Below are 25,792 nucleotides of genomic sequence, written 5' to 3'. Positions count from 1 at the left end.
TGAGCTTTCAGCAAGTCATCATCACTGACCCCAGATCACCATAACAAATATAATAATAATGGAAAACTTCAAATATTGTGAGAACTACCAAAATAGGACACAGAGACACAAAGTGAGCAAGTGCTGCTGGAAAAATTGCTCCAACAGACTTGCTCAACGGCAGACTAATCCCAAACCTGCCACTTGTGGGGAAAAAAAAAAAAAAGCAACAGCTACGAAGCACAATAAAGCAAAGTGCAATAAAATGGGGTACACCTGTAAATATTCAAAAGCAGCTCTTCGCTGGGGTTTACCCCAGGAGAGACACCGTGAAGTTGGTAGAGACCTAGAAGACATGACCTCATGAGGCTTACAGTCGCTAAGGATGCAGAGATAGAGCAGAAGAGATGGCACTACTCCCTAACCAGGTTTGCATTAATTGCGGGGTGAATGGTATCCCCAGTAAGCACCTATAAGAGAAGGAAAAAATCCAATTAGTTATTTCTAGTGTCCCAGGCACATGAAAGGTTCCTCGTGCTGCGGTGTGATAGAATGACAGGGCTTCTGAGCCTTGGAATTCCATGTTATTCGGTCTGTTAGCACCCCTGTGGTTGGATTCTCTCAAAACCCATAGATAAACATCACCTTCGTTTATTTGGGGGTTTGGTTTGGCTTTTTTATAGAGATGCCTCACTGATTTGATTACCTGGCTGTTCATTCTCAAAGGCAGGCAAAGGAAATCCAAAGAGAGAGCAAGACAGGAACAGATTTCTTACCAGAATATATGAACTATTTAAGCAGTCACGTATGGTCAACACATTATCAGCAATGTGATTGGAAATGAGTGGCATTGTGAAAAAAGACTAAGAAAACCCATATGTGGCTCTAAATAGCCGTTGCCTCCATAACACTGGTTGCTTTATTTGTAAAAATGGAAAAGCAAATGTTGCCACATCCTCGCTGAAGTTAGATGTAGCTGCATCGTCCAGGTAGGCAGTGTCCTGTCAGCACTTGCGATGACAGAAGGAGAAAACACAGCCTCAGCTCCATGAAAGAATTCTTTGAAAGCACTTGGGAAAGTATCAAATGCAACACATGGCCAGGGATTTATTATTTGGGCAGAAAAAAGTAGGTCCTCTAAGGTGATTTCAACAAGCTGAGGCAATTTCAAATCAGGAGAAGAAAATAATTTTGAAGCCACATGCCTTTTCTAAAAGTTCAGAGCTGGAACTCACCTGAGAAGCCCTATGCAAAGGCCTAGCAGCCCAAGTACAGACAGAGAGATACCATCCAACTAGAAGACCATTTAAACATAAAGGCTGTTTGGACAACCTCATAAGAACAAAAGTGTAATTTCCAGGATTGTGGGTGCCTGAGTGGCTCAGTCAGTTAAGCATCTGGCTTCAGCTCAAGTCATGATCTTGGGGGCCTGGGATGGAGCCCCACATCTGGGTCCCTGCTCAGTGGGGAGCCTGTTTCTCCCTCTCCTCCCCAGCTCAGCTCATACTCTCTGTTGCTATCCTTGTCCCTCTCTCTCAAATAAATAAATAAAATCTTTTTTAAAAATTAAAAATAAAAATAAATTAAAAATAAATAAATTCCAGGATTGCCTCTCTCTAAGCCAAAGTGTACCGAGGCCTCCAGTCTCATTCCACACTCGCACCTACTTGTTTCCCACACCCAGAGAGCCTCCCCCTGTTTTATCTACGCCCTCAGCAAGCCCTAAAGGGATGCCGGGAAGTGGCCCACTCCAAAACAATCCCTGAGAACCTACAGAGCACCCAGCAGTGTCGGCATGGAGCTGAAACAAAATCCTGATTGTCCAGGACCATGCAGACTAGTGAGTCTACAAGCCAGCAAATGAGCAGCCTCAAAATGGGAGGTGAGTGCTATGGGAGGGCACATAAGCATAAGAATACCTGACCTAACAAGACATTCATTTATTTATCCTTCAACCATTACTTGGGGCAAAACTCAAGAGTCATCCTTAACTCCTTTCTTTCATACACACCCTGCTTACAGCCATGATTAAACTCTGCTACCTCTACCTTCAAAATATACCCACAATCCAACTACTCCTCATGACCTCCACCACAACAACCCTCATCCAAGCCACTATCATCTCATCATCAAAGCCTCCTAACTGGTCACCCTGCTCTGCCATTGTCCCCCTTCAGAGCATCTTCCATACAGCAACCCAAAGAGCCTCTTATATCAAAGTTTGATCATGTCACTTCCCTATGCCAAACCTTCCAGGGTCTCCTATTGTTATAAGGACTGAGGAGGACACAGTGATCCAACAGCAAGGAGCAGCAGCCATGGCCATGACAGCTCAGAAGTCCTCCTGTCAGAGGACTCACTGCAGTTGACATGACCTTCGTCACTTGGCTGCATCATCTTCAAAAGCCATGGTGAGGACACAGAGCCCTGAGCTACTAAAGAAAGATCTGGTCATTTCCTGTAAAAAATACAGAAGATGTCAGCTCCAGCAGAGCAGATGCTCAAGAGAAAGTCCAACTGTGTCATCAACAACAACAACACTGTCGCCTGCCAGCCTCAGGAAGTTTCCCACTGGTCATAGTCCCCACCCTTAAATGATGTTTATTAGCCACCTATGCCAATGCTTCACTGAATGAACTTCCCCACAAGGAGCTCCATTAGGTGCTCCCCCTCCTTCAGAGCTCAGAAAAGAAAAAAATAAGAGAGACACAAAAAGATTGTTTAACATCATAAATATGAGGGGGAAAAAATATCTGATTTTCTGAATCCCCCTGCTGCTTCCTTCTGGTTCACCATGAATGAACAAGGTCGACAGATTCCAGCCACCTTTGAGTAGGCCATGGCCAAAAAAGGACCCATGGACACTAGAGAAAAAGATGTGGAATTTTTAGGACAAATTCATTCCCTGAAATTCCTTTAAAGAGTAAGATACAGGGCGAGGGGTGGGTGGGTTAAATGGGTGATGGGTATTAAGGAGGGCAATTGTGATGAGCACTGGATATTGTGTTTCTGATATTAGTTTCTATACTTTAAACTAATATTACACTGCATGTTAATTTAACTAAATGTAATTAATTTAATTTAATTAATTTAAATAAAAACATAAATAAATAAATGAAGTACAATAGAAAAACCCATTGTCTCTAAAGGCCATAACTGGAAAGCCAGCAATTAAGACGTAAAACTAGCTTAGAATTAGACACAGTCCTTGCTTTCACAGAGGTGACAGGTGGGATGACAAGGAAAACATCATACTAGACTGCAACAAAGTCTAATAATGGAAAGATGCACAAGATCTCGAGAGTGGAGAGAGCAATCCACTGTGGCAGGAAGAAGAGGGAAGAGAGAAGAAGGCCGATCATGGCAGACTTCCAGAGCCATTGTCTCTATAAGGTGACCAGCTAGGGCTCAAGCACACACGGCCTACACATGAATATTTGCAGCAGCATCACTCCCAACAGCCAAACACTAGAGACAACACAATTGTCCATCAACTAATAAATGGATTAAATAAACTGTGAGACATCCACACAGTGGAATATTATTCATTCATAGGAAGAATGAGGGATCCCTGGGTGGCGCAGCGGTTTGGCGCCTGCCTTTGGCCCAGGGCGCGATCCTGGAGACCCGGGATCGAATCCCACGTCAGGCTCCCGGTGCATGGAGCCTGCTTCTCCCTCTGCCTGTGTCTCTGCCTCTCTCTCTCTCTCTCTGTGTGACTATCATAAATAAATAAAAATGTAAAAAAATAAAAAATAATAAAATAAAAAAAACATAGGAAGAATGAAGTATTGACACAGGCTATGACATGAAGGGACCTGTAGACAGGGACTTTCAAAGCTTTAACTCACTGATCTGAGAAATGCAGCTACTTCCAGTGGGTGGGAGGAGTAAGCAAGTCATTCTGGTCACCACAGTCTCCTGCTTTGCCCACGCTGGGAGTCCTCCAGCACATCCCTGAGCTACCTCTCTCCTCACCATCATCATCCTGTCCCTACCACAGTTGTTATTAGCCCGATTCTAAGGCCCCCAGAGACATCCCTTTGTGAGAAGTGCATTAGTCATGTGGAACAGCAGGCTGGAAATATTAAAATGCTCATTACTGCATGGAAAAATTATCTCAGACTAATTCTTAACTGAATGTTTGATTCAATACGAGGCTGATATCATCTCTCCTCTTTTTGACAATGATTCCAATATGCTGCCATCTGCAGAACACCCCTTTCTCTATGAAAACAAGTTCCTGCCTGGATAATAAAGTCAATGAAAATCCAGGAGGAGAACCATATGTCACAATAAATGCACAGTGTATTCCATGCTTTCTCTCCACTATTATTTTTCATGCCAGTCACTAGCAATGAGTGTTTGTTGCTCCAGATGATTTCCTCTGAAGATATGCTGGATTCAAATTCAATTAAAAAGAGAAGGGGAAAACACAGCAAGCAGCCTTCTCTTTTATGTCCAGTTCAGTGGGGATCCAGATTTGGAATATGGCCTGGGAGATCCTTAGCCATCACCCCTCTCTTGTGGTTTCCCTCCCCTGCTAATTTTAAAGGATGGGGCCTAGATGGCTGTATGGGCTGTGCAAGGCCCCCAGGAGTCAAGTCTTCAGGTTGAATTTTCCAAGTTCATACAAGAGACACTCCAGTTAATTTTCTTATCTGACCTTCATTCTTTCCCAGAATATCTTTCCTACCATCTTTGTTAAATAGACGGGGACCCATGTGGGCCTGCCTCTGACATGCCTGATTGAACAGAGAAAATGCCCAGGCCAAGGAAATTCTCTTGGCTAAAAGTGTGGAATTGAAACAGAGACCATGTATAGTGAGTTGAATGTGGAAGAGTTTAAAGTTCACATTTGGTGGGACAGAGGGAGGACACGTGGACCAATCATTTCCTAACTTGTACCAGACATGGCAAAGAAACCTACCATCTAGAGGAAGAGAATAAAGCCAAGAGAAGAAAGAGGCTGAGAAAAGAAAAAAAAAAGTGATTTTTCTAACACTGGGTTTCTCAGTCTCAGCATTATTGACATTTGGGGGCAGATAATGCTTTATGGGGTGTGGGGTGCTTTCCTACACATTGTGGGTGGTCTAGAGCATCCCTGGCTTCTGCCTACACATCCTCCACTCCAATTGTGACACCAGGCTATCTGCCAAATGTCTCCCGGGTGGGCAAAATTGCCCTGGACTGAAAACTCCTGCCCTAACAAAACATTCATCTGTTTATCCTTCAATCACCATTACTCAGGGCAAAGCCCAGGGTCACCCTTAACTCTTTCCTTTCATACTCTGCTTCGAGCCATGGTTAAACTCTCCACCCCTGCCTTTAAAATACACCCCAATCCACCTTCCTCATGACCTCCACTGTGACAACCCTCATCCAAGCCACCATCACCTCTCCCCAGATTATTCCCAAGGCCTCCTGTCACCTCCCACTCTACCCTTGCCCCCTTCAAAGCAGCTTTCACACAGCAATCAAAAGAGCCTTTTTAGGGGCACCTGGATGGCTCAGTCGGTTAAGCGTCTGATTCTTGATTTCTGCTCAGGTCCTGATTTCAGGGTTATGATCTCAGGGTCATGAGATCGAGTCCCATGTCTCTGCACTCAATGCCCTATCTACTCGTCCCTCTCCCTGCACTCGCTCTCTCTCTCTCTCTAATCAAAAAAAAAAAAAAAAGCCTTTTAAGTCAAAGTCTGATCCTGTCACTCCTCTGCTCCAATCTCTCCAGGGTCTCCCATCACCAATCAGAACCCTTCCAATGGCCTATAAGACTCTTCAAGATCTTGCCCCCAGTTCTGCTTCTGACTTCAGCTCTTACTACTGCCCCTGACTCATTCCTCTGAGTCCCACTGACTTCCTTACTGTTCCCCAAGCACACCAAGCACATTCCTGCCTCCAGACCTTTGCACTTGCCATTCCCTCTGTCAGGCATGCCCTTCCCCCGGAGATCTGCCTGGCTTGCTCCCTTATATCATTCAGATCACCATATGAGAAGGGCTTTTGGTGATTGCCCTATTTAAACAGGCATTCCATTATCTATCTCCCTTCCCCCGCCTTACCCTTCTCATTCAATTGTTTCTTTATTTTCTCTCTCTCCCCAACTAGAATGTGAGTTCATGACAGTAGGGCTTTGCCTCATTTACTGCAGCATCCACGAGGACCTGACCTGAGCAGTGCCTAGCATTGTTGAACGATGTGCACACTACTCAAAGCGCCAGAGTGGTCACTCTAGCACTATTCATCAAAGAGCAAAACTGGAAACAATGTGGTTATCTAACAATGGGGCAATGGTTAAACAAATTATGACATAATGTGTGTAGCCATTTAAAAACTTGTGCTTTCGAGGTTTTTAGGCTAAAATGAAGTCTTTCCAGTAATCCTTGACATAGCTTCTCCTAACTTTAAACAAAATATCTATAGAACCCAAACATAAACCAAAAGTTAATGCAACCTGAAAACTAAGATAGATATGTGTGTGTATATAGTATGTATATATATATATATATATATATATATATATATACCCCAACCTATTACCAGAATCTGGAAGTAATATCTATAAATAACAAAGACAATAAAACCAGGCACTTCTGTTATCTTCCAAAAACATGGTGAGTCTACATACTTGAAAGGAGGAAAACAGTCTTGTCGTCGTCTCCCCACTTCCTGCTCTCTGACTTAATCGAGAATTTACTACGTAAATATCAAATATTGAAAACTCCAAAATGCCATAGGGTTATGAGATGTGTCAGACATTATTTGGAGCCACATAGCAGTAACTCCGATGCCACTCCACATTAGAACACTTCCACTTCTGAAGCACACTCCCCAAATAGATCTCATAGTTATCTGCATAACTACACCAAGGCAGACAGGGGAAGGTTTGCTTCCCCCACTTGATAACTTTTTTAAAAGTCCATCAGGCAGGACTCAGATTTAAAACAGTTTTCCTCAAAGGAGGGGAACTGAGTGAGAAAAATTAGAGGGAGACAAACCATGAGAGACTCTTAACTCTGGGAAACAAACAAAGGGTTGTAGAAGGGGAGGTGGGGGGGGGATGGTAACTGGGTGACGGGTACTGAGGAAGGCACTTGATGGGATGAGCCTGGGTGTTACACTGTATGTTGGCCAATCAGACTTAAATAAAAGCAAATGTAAAAAAATAAATTAAAATAAACAGATCCCTCAAAGTGTTGAACTGAAGAGACTCTCTTAAAGGTATTATTTACAGAGGTTCTCCAAGGTCAGGAAATACCACCAGTGGATGAGGCCATCACTGCCTCTGGGAAGGAAGGTGCAAAGGGAGCTCAGAGAAAGGCCCAGAGGTGGAGGTGAGGCTGGCAAGGAGGGCTCTTCCTAGGTCCAGGGCAACCCAAACAAGCAGGTAAGGGACATTCCTTCCCCGTACTGGCTGAACCCAGCAGGAAGTCAGCTGGCAAGGAAGTCCACATGATGCAGTTTATAGAAGTCTCCCAAGGGGGATCCCTGGGTGGCGCAGTGGTTTAGCGCCTGCCTTTGGCCCAGGGCCTGATCCTGGAGACGCGGGATCAAATCCCACGTCGGGCTCCCAGTGCATGGAGCCTGCTTCTCCCTCTGCCTATGTCTCTGCCTCTCTCTCTCTCTCTCTCTCTCTCTCTCTGTGACTATCATAAATAAATAAAAATTAAAAAAAAAAGAAGAAGAAGTCTCCCAGGGCATAGGACAAGGTGGAAAATGGATCTAGAAAGGCAAAAGAGGAATAGAGAAGGGCTGGGAAGCTTGCCTAAAATCACATAGCTGGTCAGCCTGAACTCCACTGTCAGGAAAATGCACCCTGGGATCCTGGATACCCATCCCTGGCTAGGGAGAAAGTAATTGCATAGAGAGGCGAGGACTTAGCACCATTGGAAGGTGGGATGATAGTCTCTAGGCCTTGAGGTAAGAATAGACAGAGGTCCAGTTTGGTGATGCTTCCCCATTAGAGCAAGACCTCTGAATTCACAGTTGAAAAGATCTTCCCAGCAGGACAGGCAAAAAGTTGAAAACTGCTAGGCTAGTCAAGAAAGATTCGGATCTAGGAAGACTTGATCAGCATATCTTCTCAGAACACCTTTTCCCCTCTAGGCTCATACTGAGAGGGATTCTTATTTCTAAGAAGGTGGCTCTCACATTCTCAATCAATCCAGAAAAACAACAACCCAGAAGTGATCTCCATTTCCTCTCATCCTTAATGTCAAATAACACCCTACTTTTGCATGCTGGAGATCCCAGCTAATCATGCTGTGTTTTGCTCTGATTAACCTTTGAAATAAGCATTTTTTTTTTTTTTTTTTTTTTTTTTTTGGTTGTTTGAAGCCAAGCCTTTCCTTAAAGGTCACTGAGCATCAAACCTAATTTGACTTCTAATTACTTTTGTAAACATTTCAGAATGAATAAATGCCAATATAATTAACCACCTAGCATATTACCTGCTCACTCCCTTTACCAACAGGGCAGATAGCCAGCAAAGCAACATGCCGAGCTCCTCTAACCCTCTCATTTGTGATGTGGGAATTATTTGATTGGACTCTATTTAAATCAGGGTTTTCCAAGCTTGATTGGCCACTACAGGGCATAAGAACTGCCTGAGGATCATAATAAAAATACAGACCCTAATCCTAGAGAATCCAATTTCTTCAGTCTGGAGTGGAGCCAAGGAATATATGCACTGTTTTCTTTTTTATACTTTTTCTAACTGATTCTGATGCAAAACCCAGTTAGGAAATCACTGACTTCAATCATTTTTCCCTTGGCACAGAATCCATCCCTCTCCTCCCCCAGTCCCTAACACCCCTTACCTGTGGGCTCTCCTGCAACTCTTCTCCCTGCATCTCACTGATACAGACATCAACCTGACTCTGACTCACTCTCTCCAATTGAGGGGGACTCGACGATGTAAAGCCTTGACTACAACTGCCCAAGACTTCATGATTCACAGGCACAGAAACGGCAGAGCGAAAATTCAAGCACTGTGTAATCCGCCCCCAGTCCAGTTGGGTGGCCCCATTCAATTGCACTGATGGCTATCCCTGTTCTACTGGTGAACAGTCACCAGGCCAGCAACTCCACCCTTGTGACTGGAGGGCCCTGGGGCCAACAGGGCAGCGTGGCAAACTGAAGTCAAGACCCAGGAGAACTTCCAGGACCACACTAGAGGCTGAGGACCAACCATTCAGCAGGTCGATCAGCTCTACAGACATCGCGCCATCTCTCTGGAAGTAAGCTGGCAGGTGCAGGGAGAGAGGGAAAGCCCTCACTGAGGTGACTCCGTCCCTGGCCCTTTCTCTAATTGTCCCCAAATCCTGCACCAGTCCTCAGAGTCCGGCTCAGCCATCCCTTTCCTCTCCCCCACTTCTGGGTTTCCAGCTTCAACTCTCCACATTTGCTACAGTTCCCACTCTGGACAATGGCATCCTCCCAAAGGGAATTTAGACACAAGGAGGGGCAGGCATTTGGGGTTGTCACAATGGGAGCATATTGGAACTCGGGATGGGGCAGGGGGTGGAGGGTGGAGAGGTCCAGAGCGGAAACGTCAAAAATCATGCCAGGGGCAAGATAGTCCTGGAGCACAAAAAACTATCCTGCTCAAAATGCCATTAGCACCCATGCTGTGAAATAAGAATCACTTACAGTCTGAATACACAATTTAGCCCTTAATTATGGCTCTTTGTCAGGAAAATTTATTGCGGCATTGTTCAGGTAGCAAAAGCCTGGAAACAACCTAAAAGACCATTGATAAGGAGCCATTAATTAAAGTGCAGTACATTCATACAAAGGAATTCCATTAGATAGAATGAGAGAGATCAATATGTACTGATACAGCACAATATCTGAGATCTATTATGAATTTTAAAAAGCAAAATGTGGAACAGTATTATAGTACGTCTCATTTGGTATTTTGATAAAGGGAAGGTGCTCTACATACCTATATATTTGCAGATAGGAAGAATTTCTTCAGAAAGTACAAAGAAATCGATTATAGGGTAAAGAGAACCAGGGCAGGAAAGGTGCTTGGCATGGGTGGGGGGGGAGGAGGAAGCTAAATAACTTTCCACCATATACCCTTTATTAGTTTTGAATTTTCATGATGTATACTTTTTTTTTTTAAAAAAAGGAATACCTCTTTCAGTGCTGCTCTTGTTTCACATATGTTTGCTTTGCCCTCCGCAACTGCACATTGAAATCCTGAAAGATGGAGCTGTTCCCCAGAGCACCTAGCAGAGAGCAGATGCTTCATCTATTCCTCTTAGTTTGTAGTCTAATGGTTTCCTGAAAGAACTCAAGCCAGGAAAATAATTCCTTTGAAAAGCAAAATACCTGCCCACACAGAACCCACTTGAAGGCTTTCTAGCCTGGGCGTTCGTGCCTGACCCCTGGTGCAGACGGTTTTCACTCTAACATGAGGCTGGCGATTTTCCCAACATGCCTCACCTCTTCCACACAAGCTTCTGCACGGCTTAGAAACCCAAAGGCGAAGTGGCCAGCGTGACATTTGTAAAGTGCCACCTATATACAGTGCCAGGTAAGCTGTTGAGCACTTTCACCTGGCAACTCATCTGCCTCCTAACGATCCCGGGGGCCAAATGTTCTCACCTTCAATTATAGCTCAGGAAACTGCGACACCGGGGTTGTGACTTGCCTAAGACCACACAGAATTTGAAATTGGGTCTTCTAATGTTCAGCACTCTCTCCCACACAAAGCTGTCAAATAGAAACAATCTACCCTTTCTTCAGAATGACAAGTTGACAGAGTTAGAGGCAGAGTCAAGACCTCCACTTACAAGCTTGGGGCCTGGGGCAAAAACAGGTGGCCTCCCTGGCCTCATTTTCCCATATGCAAAAAAAAAAAGAAAAGAAAAGAAAATGCTAACCTGGAAAGATGATTAGAGGCAGAATAAAATGACATAGTAGGAGGCATTAAGCTTTATGTCTGACTCATAGTAGCTCAATAAATGGAAAATGTTCTTTATCTCTTTTTCCTCCTTTCATGCTACTAGAGCTGCCTTCCAAAATCCAATTTAATAGGATGACATTCTCTATTCTAATGTGTTTATTTTGAACGTTCCCAGCGTCATTTCTTGCACTGCAAAATTCAAGATATCAGCAACCCTCTTCATTCTTTAAAAGGTTATTGCAATTCAAACTAGTTCTGGTCAGCTTTCATAAGGATTTTGACAGGGACATTCGTTGATTACTATTCTTCAAAAAAATAACCTGGTTGGCCTAACAAGACATGGCTGACCTGCCCCGGCCAAAGTGGACAAGAAAAAGACAATTAATTGCTCTTGATTATGGTATTGATAGTGATGACAGCAGTAATGAAACAAAAGTTTCTTCCTAGACCTTAATCATTTTAATTTGTCTAAGTAGGAAGTACAATTTTGGCATGAAAACGTTCATGTTATTACCCGTGTCATTATCTCTGTTTACTAAATTCAAATGAACAGAATGTTTCTAGTTGTACTAAAGCTCCAGACATTACTAGAGCAAATGCTTGTCTCTTTTTATCACATTTGCAATGGATGAATTTAATCACAAAATCCTAAATGGGAAAGATTCTAGTAAGGCCACAGAGTTCAGCCATTCCCCTGCCTTCAAGCAAAAGTAAACAGGAATTACCTCAGACACACAGATCGACAAAATCAACAACAAAACTGAATGTGCCCAGTCTTTCCCCCTAGTAGGTCCTCTAGAGGCAGAAAAATCCAAATCTACTTCCTTGATCATCCAGGCCAGAAGCTGTCAAGGCCGACTTCACAAGGACCCAAAGCTTGGGACGCCTGGGTGACTCAGCGCTTGAGCGGCTGCCTTTGGCTCAGGGTGTGATCCCAGGGTCTAGGGATCAAATCCCACATCGGGCTCCCCGCAAGGAGCCTGCTTCTCCCTCTGCCTGTGTCTCTGCCTTTCTCTGTGTCTCTCATGAATAAATAAATAAAATATTTTTTTAAAAAGGGGGGGGTACCCAAAGCCCGTGTCATTCCTCAGATATTCTGATTTCACTGGTTGCAGCTGGGGCCCTGCGAACCAGTCCTTTGGTCAGCCTCCTCAAGTGACTGTAATGTGATACTCAGTAAAAAAGCCTCCCTGATATTTTTTAATATCTTTATTAAAGAGATCTGGTTCGCATACCATATAATTCACCCACGTAAAGTGCATGCTTCGATGGTCTTTGGTATACTCAAAGTTGTGAAACTATTACCACAGTCTAATTTTAGAATATGTCCATCACCCCCAAAAGATACCCAAGCCCCTTAGCAGTCCCTCCCCAAGGCATACCCCTAGGCACAGGGAGCAGCTACCCTGTTTTCTGTCCCTATGAATCTAACTATTTTAGGTTCTTCGTATAAATGGGATTATACAATATTTGTTATTTTGTGTCCGCCTTCTTTCACTCAGTATAAATGTTTATGAGGTTTAACCATGTCCCAGCATGGATCAACACTTCATTCCTTTTTATGCCTGGATAACATCCCATTATATGGCTATCCCATATCCCATTTGGTTCACCCATTCATCAGTTGGTAGACATTAGGATCCTTACTACTTTTTACCTATTGTGAATATTCCTGATACTCAAAAGCACTTTTTTTTAAGAGATTCTATTTATTTATTCATGAGAGACAGAGGTGGGGGGGGGACGGGGGGGCGGGGGAGGGCCGAGACACAGGCAGAGAGAGAAGCAGGCTCCATGCAGGGAGCCTGACGTGGGATCCCAGGTCTCCAGGATCAGGCCCTGGGCTGAAGGCGATGCTAAACCGCTGAGCCACCCGGGCTGCCCCAAAAGCACTTTTAAAAGAGCTGCTTTTAAACACACAACAGAAAATAAATAAATAAATAAATAAATAAATAAATAAATAAATAAATAAATAAACAAACAAACAAACAAACACACAACAGCTGGAAAGCACTTCTTGGGAAGAAGACACCAACTCTCACCCTGCGCCTGTAGCTTCCTTTAGCCGCACTTCCATTGAACACAGTCCTTTTTTATAACTGGCTTGTTGGCACTTAAATATCTGATTGCTTTGCTCACCCTTACATTCTTGACACTTCTATCGATGAGCCAATGACATTCCATTTTTAAACCAGGCTGTGGCTCCAGCCAGTCAGCTTATTATTTATTCTGACTCCCAGCAGTATTGTCCCATTCCACACTCTAGCTCAGAACATTTTAACGGTTCCAGGACTGCCAAGTAGCTCACTGCCGCAGCTACAACAGCAGCACCATTGCCTCCAACAGTTCTCTCTTCCTCCCTCTCACCAAAACTTTCTGACAAGCTCTCTTGTTAGTCATTTCATCTCCTTCCGAACTCAAATCCCTGTTGTTGCCCCCAGAAAATTGCATATGAAGCCTCCTCTATAAAAATGAAAGTAGCTATCATATTTGAAGAGTTGCTCTGTTTCAAGCACTGTGCTAAGCACTTTACATAGATTTTTCTCGTATATTTACGACCATCCTGCAAAATAGGCGTTATTTCCTCTATGTTCCACATGAGAAAACTGAAATTTGGAGAGCTTAAGCAGCACATCCAAGAACAGAGAGTGGGTAAGTGTCAGACACAGGACTTCCACCCAGATCAACCTGGCTCTCTGCCTTTATATTACACTCCTTCTTCTGTTTACATAATCATTGAGTTACTCAGTCAATAACTGTGCCACAGTCATGCCAGGAGCCATGCCATGCCTGCAGAATAAAGAATTAGGCAAAACAAAACTCTCCTTCCCTTCGTGGGATGTACCATCTAGTAGGCGAGAGATGATACATGTATTATTGCAGTCAGATCATGACACACTGTGAAAAGCCCCACAGAGGAAGCGCGCCCTGAGCTATGAGCAAGTGCATAACCTGGTTTAGTGGGAGAGGAGGGAGGTGGGTGTTAGGGGGGATGACGTCCCTGCAGAAGTAACAGCTGAACTCTCTGAGAGGCTCTGTCCTGCATGACAGGATTCTAGAAGTCAGGAGCAGTGGGGGAGGAGTATGTTCTGAGGAAGAGGCTTACCTGGCTGAGGTGTGCCTCAGCGACAGTGCTGGCCGGGTTGGAATCCAGTTCACCACCTTGCCCTCCAGACTTTCTTTTGTCCCTACTTGCCTGCCTCCAGGGTGTCGCCTGCATTTGTCCTTATTTCACTTCATGCCACGTGCTTGGCTATTTCTTCAGCTTACCAGAGCAAATCGGAACCATCTTCTCAATGATCCACAGCTGCAGAAAACATTCCCACTGAAACCAACACCCATTCAGGAGGGAGAATGTGGCCCAAATGATTAGGAAACATGTTACACTCTACTTGGCAGGTTTGGTTCCAAAAGACTTAGAGAATATTATTTCCAGGGTTGGGGGGGGGGGGTGTTAAAAACAAGCCTGCTGTTATGCAGACACCAAATTTCGATGTGCTCTGCAATAGGAGAGCTGCTTTAACATCAAGGGAGAGAACTGGGAGCCTTCCGCTTGATGAGCCTTGGTTTTGCTGCCACCTGCAGGTGTCTTCCCAGAAGTGCACTGCTACTCACCAAGACCTCCCCAAGCAAGAGGGAGAAAGAGGTTTCAATCCACATAGGTACAAATAACTAGGGTGCTGTGGGTCCTGCGCTGAAGGGGTCTCCCCACTGGGAGGTGACCGAGCCCCTGAGCCTGGCGTGTGTTTCTTATAGGAAGCCAGACTCCCTCTTTTAGGGATAGGAACAAGGTGTCGATTGAATGACAAGAGAACCGAATGTGGTGTTTTTTTGCTCATCCTGGAGACCCACTTAAATGTCATCTGAAATGACTGTATCCACCCTACTGTTTGGATCAAAGCACACATTCCCTTGGCCTGACCCTGGCTTAAGACTTCTCTGCACCTCCGTCCCAGCCACTCCGAGAATCATAGAATTGTCCCACCCCCTTCTCTCTTGCCCTCCAGCCTTTGTTGGGAACATGGTGCCTATCCTCTTCTCCTCATTCAACTCTTAGCCAACAGGATCTCAATTAAAAGGTTTTATCACCTGGGGGCACCTAGGTGGCTCAGTCCGCTAAGCATCTGCCTTCAGCTCAGGTCATGATCCCGGGGTCCTGAGATGGAGCCCCCATCCAGCTCCCTGCCTGTGTGCTCGCTCTCTCTCTCTCTCTCTCAAATAAATAAAGTCTTTAAAAAAAAAAACTTAAGGTTTTATCCCCTGAAAAATCTCCAGCCCTTCCTGCCCCTCCACATCATTCCTCTCCCACATGCTCCCCTTTCACTGTGTCTCTTAAGACTTACCACTCAAATAAATAAATAAATAAATAAATAAATAAATAAATAAATAAATAAAATTTTAAAAATAAAATTAAAAAAAAAAAGACTTACCACACTCACTGGAGGAAAAGACAGATACAAAGATCAATAGAACAAAATAGAAACCCAGAAATAGACTCACATGAACATGGCCAGTTGGTTGTTAACAAAAAAGTGAAAGCAATGTAATGAAGAGAGGATAGTCTTTTCAACAAATGGTGTTGAAACAAAGCAAGAATCTACACATTTAACACAACCCCTATAAAACACCAGCAGCATTTTTCACAGAACTAAAACAAACAATCCTAAAATTTGCATGGAACCACAAAAAAATCCTTAATTGCTAAGGCAATCTTGAAAAAGAAAACAAAGCTGGAGGCATCACAATTCCAGACTCCAAGTTCTATTACAAAGCTGTAATGATCAAAATAGTATGATACTGGCACAAAAATAGACACATAAATCAATGAAACAGAATAAAGAACCCAGATATGGACCCTCAATTCTGTGGTCAACTAATCTTCGACAAAGCAGGAAGGAATATCCAATGGAAAAAAAGTCTCTTCAAGAAACGGTGCTGGGAAAACTGGACAGCCACACGCAGAAGAATGAAACTGGACCACTTTCTTACACCATACACAAAAACAAAATCAAAATGGATTAAAGATCTAAATGTAAGACCTGAAACCATAAAATCCTAGAAAAGAGCAGAGACAGAAATGTCCCTGACATGGGCTATAGAAACTTTTTCTGGATAGGTCTTCTGAAGCAAGGAAACAAAAGTAAAAATAAACTACTGGACTACATCAAAATAGAAAGCTTCTGCACAGCAAAGGAAACAAGGCAGCCTACCGAATGGGAGAAGATATTTGCAAATGACATAGCAGAATAAGGGTTGGTATCCAAAAAATATAAAGAACTTCTAAAACTCAACATCCAAAAAACAAATAATCCAATCAAGTAATGGGCAGAAGACATGAACAGACCTTTCTCCAAAGAAAATATACAGATGGCAAACAGACACATGAAAAGATGTGGGGCACTGGGGGGCTCAGTGGTTGAGCATCTGCCCTTGGCTCAGGTCATGATCCCGGGGTCCTGGGATCAAATCCCCACAGGGAGCATTGGGCTCCTCGCAGGGAGCCCGCTTCTCCCTCTGCCAGTCTCTGTCGTTCTGTGTCTCTCATGAATAAATAAATAAAATCTTTTAAAAAAAGAAAAAAGAAAGAAAGAAAAGATGCTCAACATCACTCAGCATCAGGGAAATTCAGACCAAAACTGCAATGAAATATCACCTCACACCTGTCAGAATGGCTAAAATCAAAAACCTAAGAGACAACAGGTATATTGAGGATATGGAGAAAACGGACTCTCATACAGATTGATAGGAATGTAAATGGGTACAGCCACTATAAAACAGTTTGTTTTAATCTCAGTTTTATATTATTTTACTAGTTTCTTATGAAGTCAAATATATACTGACCATACAAACCAGCAATCTCACTCCTAGATAATTACCCAATAATTACCCAAAGGAAATGAAACCTATGTTCACACAAAAACAAATATGAGGGGCACCTGAGTGGCTCAGTCAATTAAGCATCTGCTCAGATCATGATCCTCAGATCCTGGGATTGAGCCCTGCATTGGGCTTCCCGCTCAGTGAGTTTATTTCCCCCTTTCCCTCTGCCCCCCTCCTTGTTCATGCTCTCTCACTCTCAAAAAAAAGATATAAAATCTTTAAAAAAAAAAAAAAAGAATAACTGAAATGCAAATAATTGCAAATCTTAAATGCTTTATTTAAAAAATATGAAAATGTTTATAGTGGCTTTATGCATAATCGCCAAAAACTGGAAATAACCAGAGTGCCCCTCAATTTGGGAACGGATAAACACACTGTGGTACATCCATTCACCGAAATACGACTGCAGCAGTGAAAAGGAACAAGCAATAGAGGCAATGACATGGACAAACCTCAAATGCATTATGCTGAGTGCAAGAAATCAAGCTCCAAACGTTACATTCCATATGATTCCATTTATATGACACTCTGGAAAAGACAAACTGTAGAATCAGGGAACAGAACAGTGGTTTCCAGGGCCAGGAATGAGAAAGCTTGACCACAAAGAAGTGGGAAGAAATTTGAAGGAGGGAGGGGTAGGGAATGATGTGACTGTGCTGTACCATGATCATGATGGTGGTTAAACACTATGAATTTGCCAAAACTCATCAAAACTAGTGGATTTTATTGTATGTGAATTAAAAAATAAATTTAAAAATTAAAAAAAAATGATCGCCCTCAGGGCAGCCACTGGCGCTATAGAGCACCTTGGCAGGATTAGCAAAAGGGCATCCCTGCTAGTGACAAAGGGCTCTGGAGTACTCACATTTCCTGGCATCCCTCCAGGGGTGGCTAGAAGCTGGAATCTAGCCACACTCACCTCCATTTTCCTCCTTAGGCCACACTTAACACACAAACCACTCAGCCTTTCCCAGTTCCCCAGGTCTGGATTATAATTGGCTATTTATCTGTTTTGCTCCCCATATGGGAGTCCCTTGAAGAGCTATCTAATTTGTCACCAGAGCCCTAGCAAGCTGCTCAGCGGCTGGCACAACAAATGTTTGTTGAATGGGTAATAAATGATCCCTGCCTCCAGGATCCCCTCTCTGAATAGCCCACTCACTGGAGCCCTTTCCTCCCTGTGAAGTTCTAGAGGACCTATCTGTGCTTTTCATCTGTCATAACTAACAATAGAAGCGATGACTATTGACATTACCATGGATAGGCAGGTTTCTTCCCGGCCAGCCTGTAGAGCTTTGTGGAGGGAAAATATACACAAATCTGTGCTCTCCCCCGCCTCGAGAGCCCCAAATAATGCATATACACAGAGCTTAATAAATGTTAGTTCATAGGTTGAAGAAACACAAATTTTTCTTAAAAGTATATATGCAGGGAAAAATCAGGCTAACATGTAGAAAAAGACACTTAGATAAAACCATTTAGATAAAAACATTTAGACAATCAACTCATTTTTATGATTGACAAGGTTTTAATTTTCTTTCTTTGCTAACGTGGATATGTGTTCCTAGTAAAGAATACAAATGAAACAAAGGATTAATGTTAAGTAGCAAAATGCAGTGCTGATAAAATGGATGTTCAAAATGTTTTCCTCTACATTTCCATAAATAAGGCTTCTGTCTTTCTATATTTTTGTTCTATCTCTAGGATATGAAAGAAGGCTGTTGTGTGGAAGCACAGCTCAGGTTCCAATTTGTTTTTAAGGTTATCCATCTCGTAAATGGGAATAAACTATAACACCAGGCTTCTATCTCTCAGTAGGAAGAGCACATGCAAAACATTTCAGGATGCTTGGGGAAAAAAGGGAAAATAGCTATTGACAGCATTTTTAGGATGGATGTTGGTAACACAGCAAGAGCACTCTGAGCACTGGAAGGGGGTGTAAGGCAAATGTGGCTGCAAAGTCAGTCACCTCAGTGACCCCAGGATTGAGCTGTTCCATGCACGACAGCGCCCCCACCCACAATTAAGGTGTCATGAGTATGAATACTAGTATTAATTATATGCAGTTGAATAAGGTACTGATAGAGTTAACAGTAGCCATATAGCTGGGCAAAGGACTACAAGTAAGTGGCCAACCTCGGGATTCCATTCCAGAAGCCCAGGGCCTGCCTCCCAGCCCTCCCACACTTGTCTCTCACCTTCACAGCTCTGGGGTAGAAAGGCTGTCATTCCTTGTGGGGGGTGTGGGATTCAAAAACTCCCTTTACATTTCACTTACTTCTCTGCAGCCTGAATCCCTAGACACTCTGGAAAGACATAGGGGAGCCTGTGACTTTAGAGTTCTAGCAAAGATCATGTTCCTGTCCCTACATCTCTGCCTCTGCCTCCAGGTATGGTCACACTAATGGTCAACACTCTGAGAAGAAGCTGCCTAAGAGAGTGGTTAAGAGCAGCCCTGACGTCAGAGAGACCAGGCCTCTGACACTCTCTGTGTGACTTTGGAGAAGTTACTTAACCTCTCTGAGGCTGTGTCCTCATCTGTAGAAGAGGTAATAATACCTCCTGGGGTTGCATGAGAACTAAATGAGACAAGGCACATAAATGGCCCATTACAGGGCCAGACACACAGTAAGCACATAACCAATAAATGACCAATTTTTAACATTATTAATCATTCTAAAGGCAAGCTGGGGAAAGGTAATACAACCTCAGTTCTGTTGTCTGCATTCTCCAAAGCAAAATCTGAATATTCATTCCGGTGACTCCCTTGTAAGAAGTTCACAGCAGGGACATCTGCCTGTAGCCTGACCCCAAGCTCTCCTGGTTCATATGCCTCAGGTCACCTTTCTCTGACACTCACCCCAATAACCAATACTGCCCCCCTGAAAGACACAAGAGGCCAGTAACTGCCCATTCCTTTTCAGGATCGAGTTTGAGCTGCTAACTGCTTTGACCTGGTCATGTTGCTGATTGCTTTCCAAGAAAATCATTGACTCTCACACTAAAAATTCGGAATGCATTTGGCGGTGTCATATACCCACCGTTAACAGCCCACTCCCAAACCAGGGTACAGCTGACTCCTGGCAGCAATGAGAAGGGAAAGCATCACATCTTTGGCTCCCAAACACATCTTGATTCTTTTTGGAACTCTTCTACCCTCTCCAGGGCCCCATGTCCTGAGCCACTCTCCCTGGACACTGACCCCTGGCCCGCCACGGACCTCCCTTCCCAGAGGCCTGAGGGTATTTTTTAGACATCATCCTTAAGGCAATATAGTGATTAAGAATTCAAGCTTATGTGTTGGCAAATCGAACTCCAATTTAAAAAATATACAAAAAAAGGGGGAGAAGAAGAATTCAAGCTCTAGAATCAAATCCCAGCTGTAACGCTAATCCCTGACTGACTTTGGCCAAGTGTTTCACTTATTTAAATAACAGGGCACAAATAGAACCTACCTGGCAAGGTCAAATGGGATTTCTAAAGCACTCAGCCCATTGACAGCATATGGCAGAGAAGTACAAAACACAAAAACAGAAAGGTTGGCTCAGGCTGGCATTAGCTACCTCGAAGGGAGATGACCGCCATGCCCCTGTTAAGAAGGGTAAGAAGTGTGGGACACCTGGGTGGCTCAGGGGCTGAGCAGCTGCCTTTGGCTCAGGTCATGATCCCGTGGTCCTGGGGTTGAGTCCCCCATGGGGTTCCCCACAGGGAGCCTGCTTCTCCCTCTCCCTCTGCCTCTGCCTCTCTCTGTCTGTCCCTCATAATATATATAATGATATGTATATAATATAAATGAAATATTTTTTTAAAAAGGAAGTGTGAGGCACGGAGCACCACGCAGAGGGGAGCTGCGGCTCCCCAGGAGCAGGGAAGCTGTCCTAAGAGCTCCTCTCAGGCCACACTCCCTCCCAACACCGCCCCCCTCCAGGCTACTCATAAATACAGCAGCGCCTTCCTCGCTTACATTTCAATATTCCGAACGCTGGACTCTCGCCAGTGTTTCAAAGGCCTTTCAAGAACTAAGAGGCAAGGAAGAGCTTTCTCAGCAGCTTCCAGTCAATTCTGAAGAAATGCCTCTGATTTCTCTCCACCAGAAAGCAATTTTCCCAGGGCCCTAGCACCAGGGAGGGGAGGCTCCTGAGATGGAGACTTACTGCCATCTAGAGGCCCCGGTGCCACAAGGCAAGACCAGGGGGACGGAGAAGATGCCCTGAAAGGAGTTCTCCCTCCCACCTACCCTGGGGTGGGGACGGGTCGCTGGGGGCTGCCGCCTGAGGCCACCCAAGGGTGGAAGGCAGGTTTTTTAGACATCATTTTTTAAAAAATCAAAATTCAGACCCACTCCTTCTGTCCAGTTTTGAAATGCTTCATATTTTTCTTATAAAGTCTTTTTTTTTTTTTCCTTCTTAGTTTCTTGAGATTTGTCCCTATTAGAGATTCTCATGGGTCCTTTCCCAGAGGGGACACCACGTCAGTCTCCCCGGCGCTGGGGATTGTACTAACCTCCGGGTTAGGTGCTCACAGTCACTTGTTCTCCCACGAGCTGGTTAGGATTTGGTGGGAGATGGGGGGGGGGTGACCTGGGAGCCACAGGAGAGTGACGGTGGACACTCCTGTGCCCCTCCAACTCCTCCCCTAACCTGCTGAGATCTGACATCCGCCCCACAGGTTCCCTGAAGCCACCCCTACTGATGTCACCACCCAATGTGGTAACAACTCCCCACCCCCCCCAGGCCTGTCAGCCTCCTCCAGACTTTCCAATGTTCTCATTGCTCCTTCTCACCATCACCCACAGACTCATCCTGCCCCACCTGCATCTGAAGTGTTGGTGCCTCCTCAGACTTCTGTCCCTGGGCTCTTTCTGTCCCACTTTTGAACAGAGGTTGTCAAACTTGATTGAGTACCAGTATCAGCTGGGGAATTGTGGAACCTATCATAGAGATTCTACTTTGAGTATACTTGAGGTTCTTCAAGTTGCTCAGGTGATTCTGATGTGCACCAAAGGTTGAGAACCACAGACCTTTCCTAGGAAATTTTACTCACTGTCATCATTCGTTGCCTCCACAGACAACATACTCTGATGATAACAAATCTTGCTATAACCAGTGTTTCACTGGCTCTGACCCATTTCTGACAATACAGATTCCCATCTCCCAGCAAAGTTGCTGCCAAATACTTCCAGAGTTCTCCAACAGTAACACGTGTGCTCATGGACACATCCGGCCCACAGTCCTGTTTCCCCCTTCACCTGCTCACCCCCCAAGGCTGAGTGTTGCTACATCCACTGGGCACCAGACTCTCCCCTCAGCCAAGGCCAGTGAGAGGCACCCAGATTGACAGTGTTTTGTTGAAGAGTGAACAAAGCTAGCTATCTTAGGGTAGACTCCCCCAAAAGCAGAGCCTGAGGCAAGGACTTGGGAGCAGGTGACTTGTGTGGGACATGCTCCAGCAATCTAGAGTTAAGAGAGTGAGAGAAGAAAGAAGAGGAAGTTTAAGGATGTGTTTATCCATGTCGCCATCGTAGGTAACAGGGTTCAACCAGGGCCCCTAGGAAGTACCCAGGGTGCCTCCAGCACTGTCCACCTCCAGGAAGGATGCTGCGGCATGTATCCATGGCTCCCAGTGCCCACTACGTGAGGAGAGCACTGGTTCCCCAGCATTTCTGGGCTGCAAGCACACACAGGCCAAGAAAAGGACCCAAGGCAGACATCAGAAAATTGATGAGATAACTCTAAGCTCACCAGAACAGTCCACCACAACTACAAATGAAACCAGAAGTGATAGAAAGGTAACATGGATACAATGGCTTCTGCCACAATCTTCCATAGGCTTCCTTCTTAGGTTATACTCTGAGGGAGGAGTTCCAAAGCAATGGCACTTATGCCCCAATGTTGTTTTCAAAGAATCAAGCCTTTTCAGTTTCTCTTTAGAGTTTCCAACACACACCAACCCCTAAATATCCAGTGATTTCAGACACAGACCCAATGTAGAGGACGTCACCCAGTGTAGAGGACATCACCCCACCCCCAACTTGGCAAGTCAAGGCCACATGCACCTGAGCATAGGACCACAGGGACACTTTCGGTGCACTGGAGCATCTGAGGAGCTTCCTGAAGACACGACTGGAGGGAAAGCCTCGTTCTCTCTTACATCGGAATAGAAGTCTACAGAGATTCTCCAGCTGCAGCTCCACATGTGTCCACAAATGCCCAAATGCCTGTATGCTAATGGCTTTGCAAGGCAAGATTTCTGCCCTGAGCTCCATAAACAGAACTACCTGCTGGACTCATCTACTTGGAGTCTACCAAGCAACTCAGACTCAACACAAATAAACCTAAACTTATTATCTGCCCTTCATACCCCACCATGAATCCTCCTTCCATTCCTGGATTCACTTTGCCCATGAATGGCACCTCTGTCTACCTGCTAGACCATAAGAGAAATCTGAGGCCCAGTCCCAGTCTGACCTCTCCTCTTGCCATGTAGGTCCAATTAATCAAATTCCTTTCCATTAACCACGAAATCTGTCTAAAGTGAATTTACCTAAACCTGTTTGCCTAATGATCAATTTCCTAATGATTTTTTTTTTTGCCTAAGATTCTGAATTAGGGATTATAAATTGAGATTTTTATAAACAATTTCCCCAAAGATACCTTGAAAGTAGTTTTATATTTTACATAATCATTTATTAGTTTTGCAGCATTTTACCAGTAGTATGATTATTTTGTACATATTTGAGTACCTTTTTATAATTTAACATACTTTTCTACACTTCTAATATATCTTTTTACACTTCTAGTATTTTCTGAAATAATGCTCTTTCTAGCAGTAAATACCTGTAAGATATACAGAATTTCAAAAAGAATTTACTTACCAAATTCACCATTTGTATTTTTCCTTTCCTCTTTTTGTCTTTTGTTTTTCATGACACAGTTTATGTATGTATTTTCCAAAAAGCATATCTGGTATCCAATGGCATCTGGTCCCAAGAATCAAGGACTAGGAAAAAATGTTTGGAAAGCTATTATCCACACAAGGACTCATACACAAATGTTCATAACAATATTATGCATAATACTCTCTGGCCCCAAACTGTAAATAACCCCAACTGCCACAAATTGGTAAACGGAATACAATTAGCCAAAAATAAGGAAATGGAGTATTAATGTGTGTACCAACATGGATGGGTCTCAAAAACATGGTGAGCAAAAGAAATCAGAACAAAAGTCTACAAACTATACGATCCTTTTTATATGAAATTCTACGACAGAAATGTAGTGACATAACGCAGGTCAATGGTCGCCTGAGGCCAACAGTTGAGAGGACTGACTTCACAAGGGTCACTATTAAGAAATTGAGTTGCAGAAAAATTAGGTTACTTGTACATTTATTTCCACACAACCAGAAGGTGGGCTGGATTCAAATTCTGCTTCTATTTTCCTAAATCACTCTTCATCTCTGATCACTAGTTTCATAAAATCGGTTTCATTTAGGGCCACATCTTCCTAAGATACATTAGTTTTCTTGGAGCTAGACCAGTGTTTCTCAACCTTACTTTGTACTGTTGTCCCCCCCTTCAGAGCCCTTATACATTTTTTTCCTATTTTCCCCCACAATGTTGATTTCTGTTTATGAACTGTAGACCTTGAGAAGGCCACAAACCATTGTAATACCTTTTTGCCCCACCCCAACCAATCTTCATGCCCCTGGCGGCAATAACACTTTACTGGGAAGGTATGAATATGTTGGAGGGAACTTTAGACGCTTTGTCGAAACTGATGTTTCAAATAACTTACTGTTCCTTCTGAAAATGAGAAAATTCCAACTGCCTCACACACATGGTATTAATTTCCTGTGTATATAAGTGGCCAGGCTCTAAAAGAAATTAGAATGGACTGCATTGGACAGAAAGCCTTGTTATGCTTAACACCTGCCACCCACACATGCCTCCATACACACATGTGCACTCACACACATACACACCCTGCTGTTGCCACGATGGACCAAAACTTACACACTGCCCCAGCTGACTGGCTGGGAACACATTCAGCTGGTTGGCTGAGGGAGCCCTGGGGACTAGTCCAAGCATGGCTCAGGTGGTAACAGCCAGCGGGTAAAGGGCAGTGCTTGAAAGGGCCAATCACATACTATCAGAACATCATGGTAATTTCTAAGGATTCAGCTCCACAAGGCCGGATGAGGCTATTCTTCCAGGTACCAGTTTTGGTACCTGACCTTCACTGAACAAAGCTGTCTGTGCCTCCAGAGACAGGCCATCTGGAGCTCATAATAGGTGTATAGCTGAGTCTGGTAAGGACAATCAAATAGACAAAGCTCCTTGACAACAGAGCACTTGGCTTTATAGTACCACCTGAAACACATGCGTAGGCCATCCAGTAGCCTTCCAACAAGTGTTCGTGTTAATTGAGGTCCAATTAGTTTTTGCCTTTCAGCTTTAGAAGTGTAGCCAAGAAAACAAACTGACAAGTGGGTCTAACGTGAATGAAAGTAGAACCCGGGCAGCCCTGGTGGTGCAGCGGTTTGGCGCTGCCTTTGGCTCAGGGCATGATCCTGGAGACCTGGGATCGAGTCCCACGTCGGGCTCCCTGCATGGAGCCTGCTTCTCCCTCTGCCTGTGTCTCTGCCTCTCTTTCTCCCTCTGAATAAATAAATAAATCTTTAAAAAAAAAAAAAGAAAGTAGAACCCTGAAAAAATTTTGATATAGTCTATCCTATTTTTAGCCAATCAAATGGCAAATGCTTATTCAGAGCCCACATCACATAAAGAAATATAAGCTACAGTTCTTGCACTTAAGGGAGCCTTGATCTAGCTACAGAAGTAAGATATATATACAATTAGAGGGGCTGCTTTGGGTTGACTATGATGAAATCAGTGGGCCAGGCACAGATAAGATGATGGTTACAATAATGGCTACTGCTTACTAAGCGTTTTTATGCCCAAAAAAGCATTAATTATTTCACATACATTATCCCACTTAATCTGCACTGCAACACTAA

At 44.0% G+C, this 25,792-nt stretch overlaps 1 long non-coding RNA gene across 2 annotated transcripts in view; it reads right to left on the bottom strand.

The window, feature by feature from the left end:
- Positions 1-23,777, bottom strand: part of LOC112651522 (uncharacterized) — an 80,625-nt gene extending 56,848 nt beyond the window's left edge. Inside the window, exon 1 of one of the 2 annotated variants that reach the window (XR_007410062.1) lies at positions 23,649-23,777. This is a non-coding gene — a long non-coding RNA (uncharacterized LOC112651522). Of the gene's footprint in view, positions 1-14,000; positions 14,272-23,648 lie in introns of those variants that run through there. The other variant, XR_007410061.1, reaches the window with a different exon arrangement.
- Between the last annotated feature and the right edge of the window lie 2,015 nt (positions 23,778-25,792).

This window comes from Canis lupus, chromosome 4 (assembly GCF_003254725.2).
Source record: "Canis lupus dingo isolate Sandy chromosome 4, ASM325472v2, whole genome shotgun sequence".
Lineage (NCBI taxonomy): Eukaryota > Metazoa > Chordata > Mammalia > Carnivora > Canidae > Canis > Canis lupus.
Note: the sequence above shows the minus strand (reverse complement) of the source record. Positions and strands in the feature narration are given on the sequence as shown.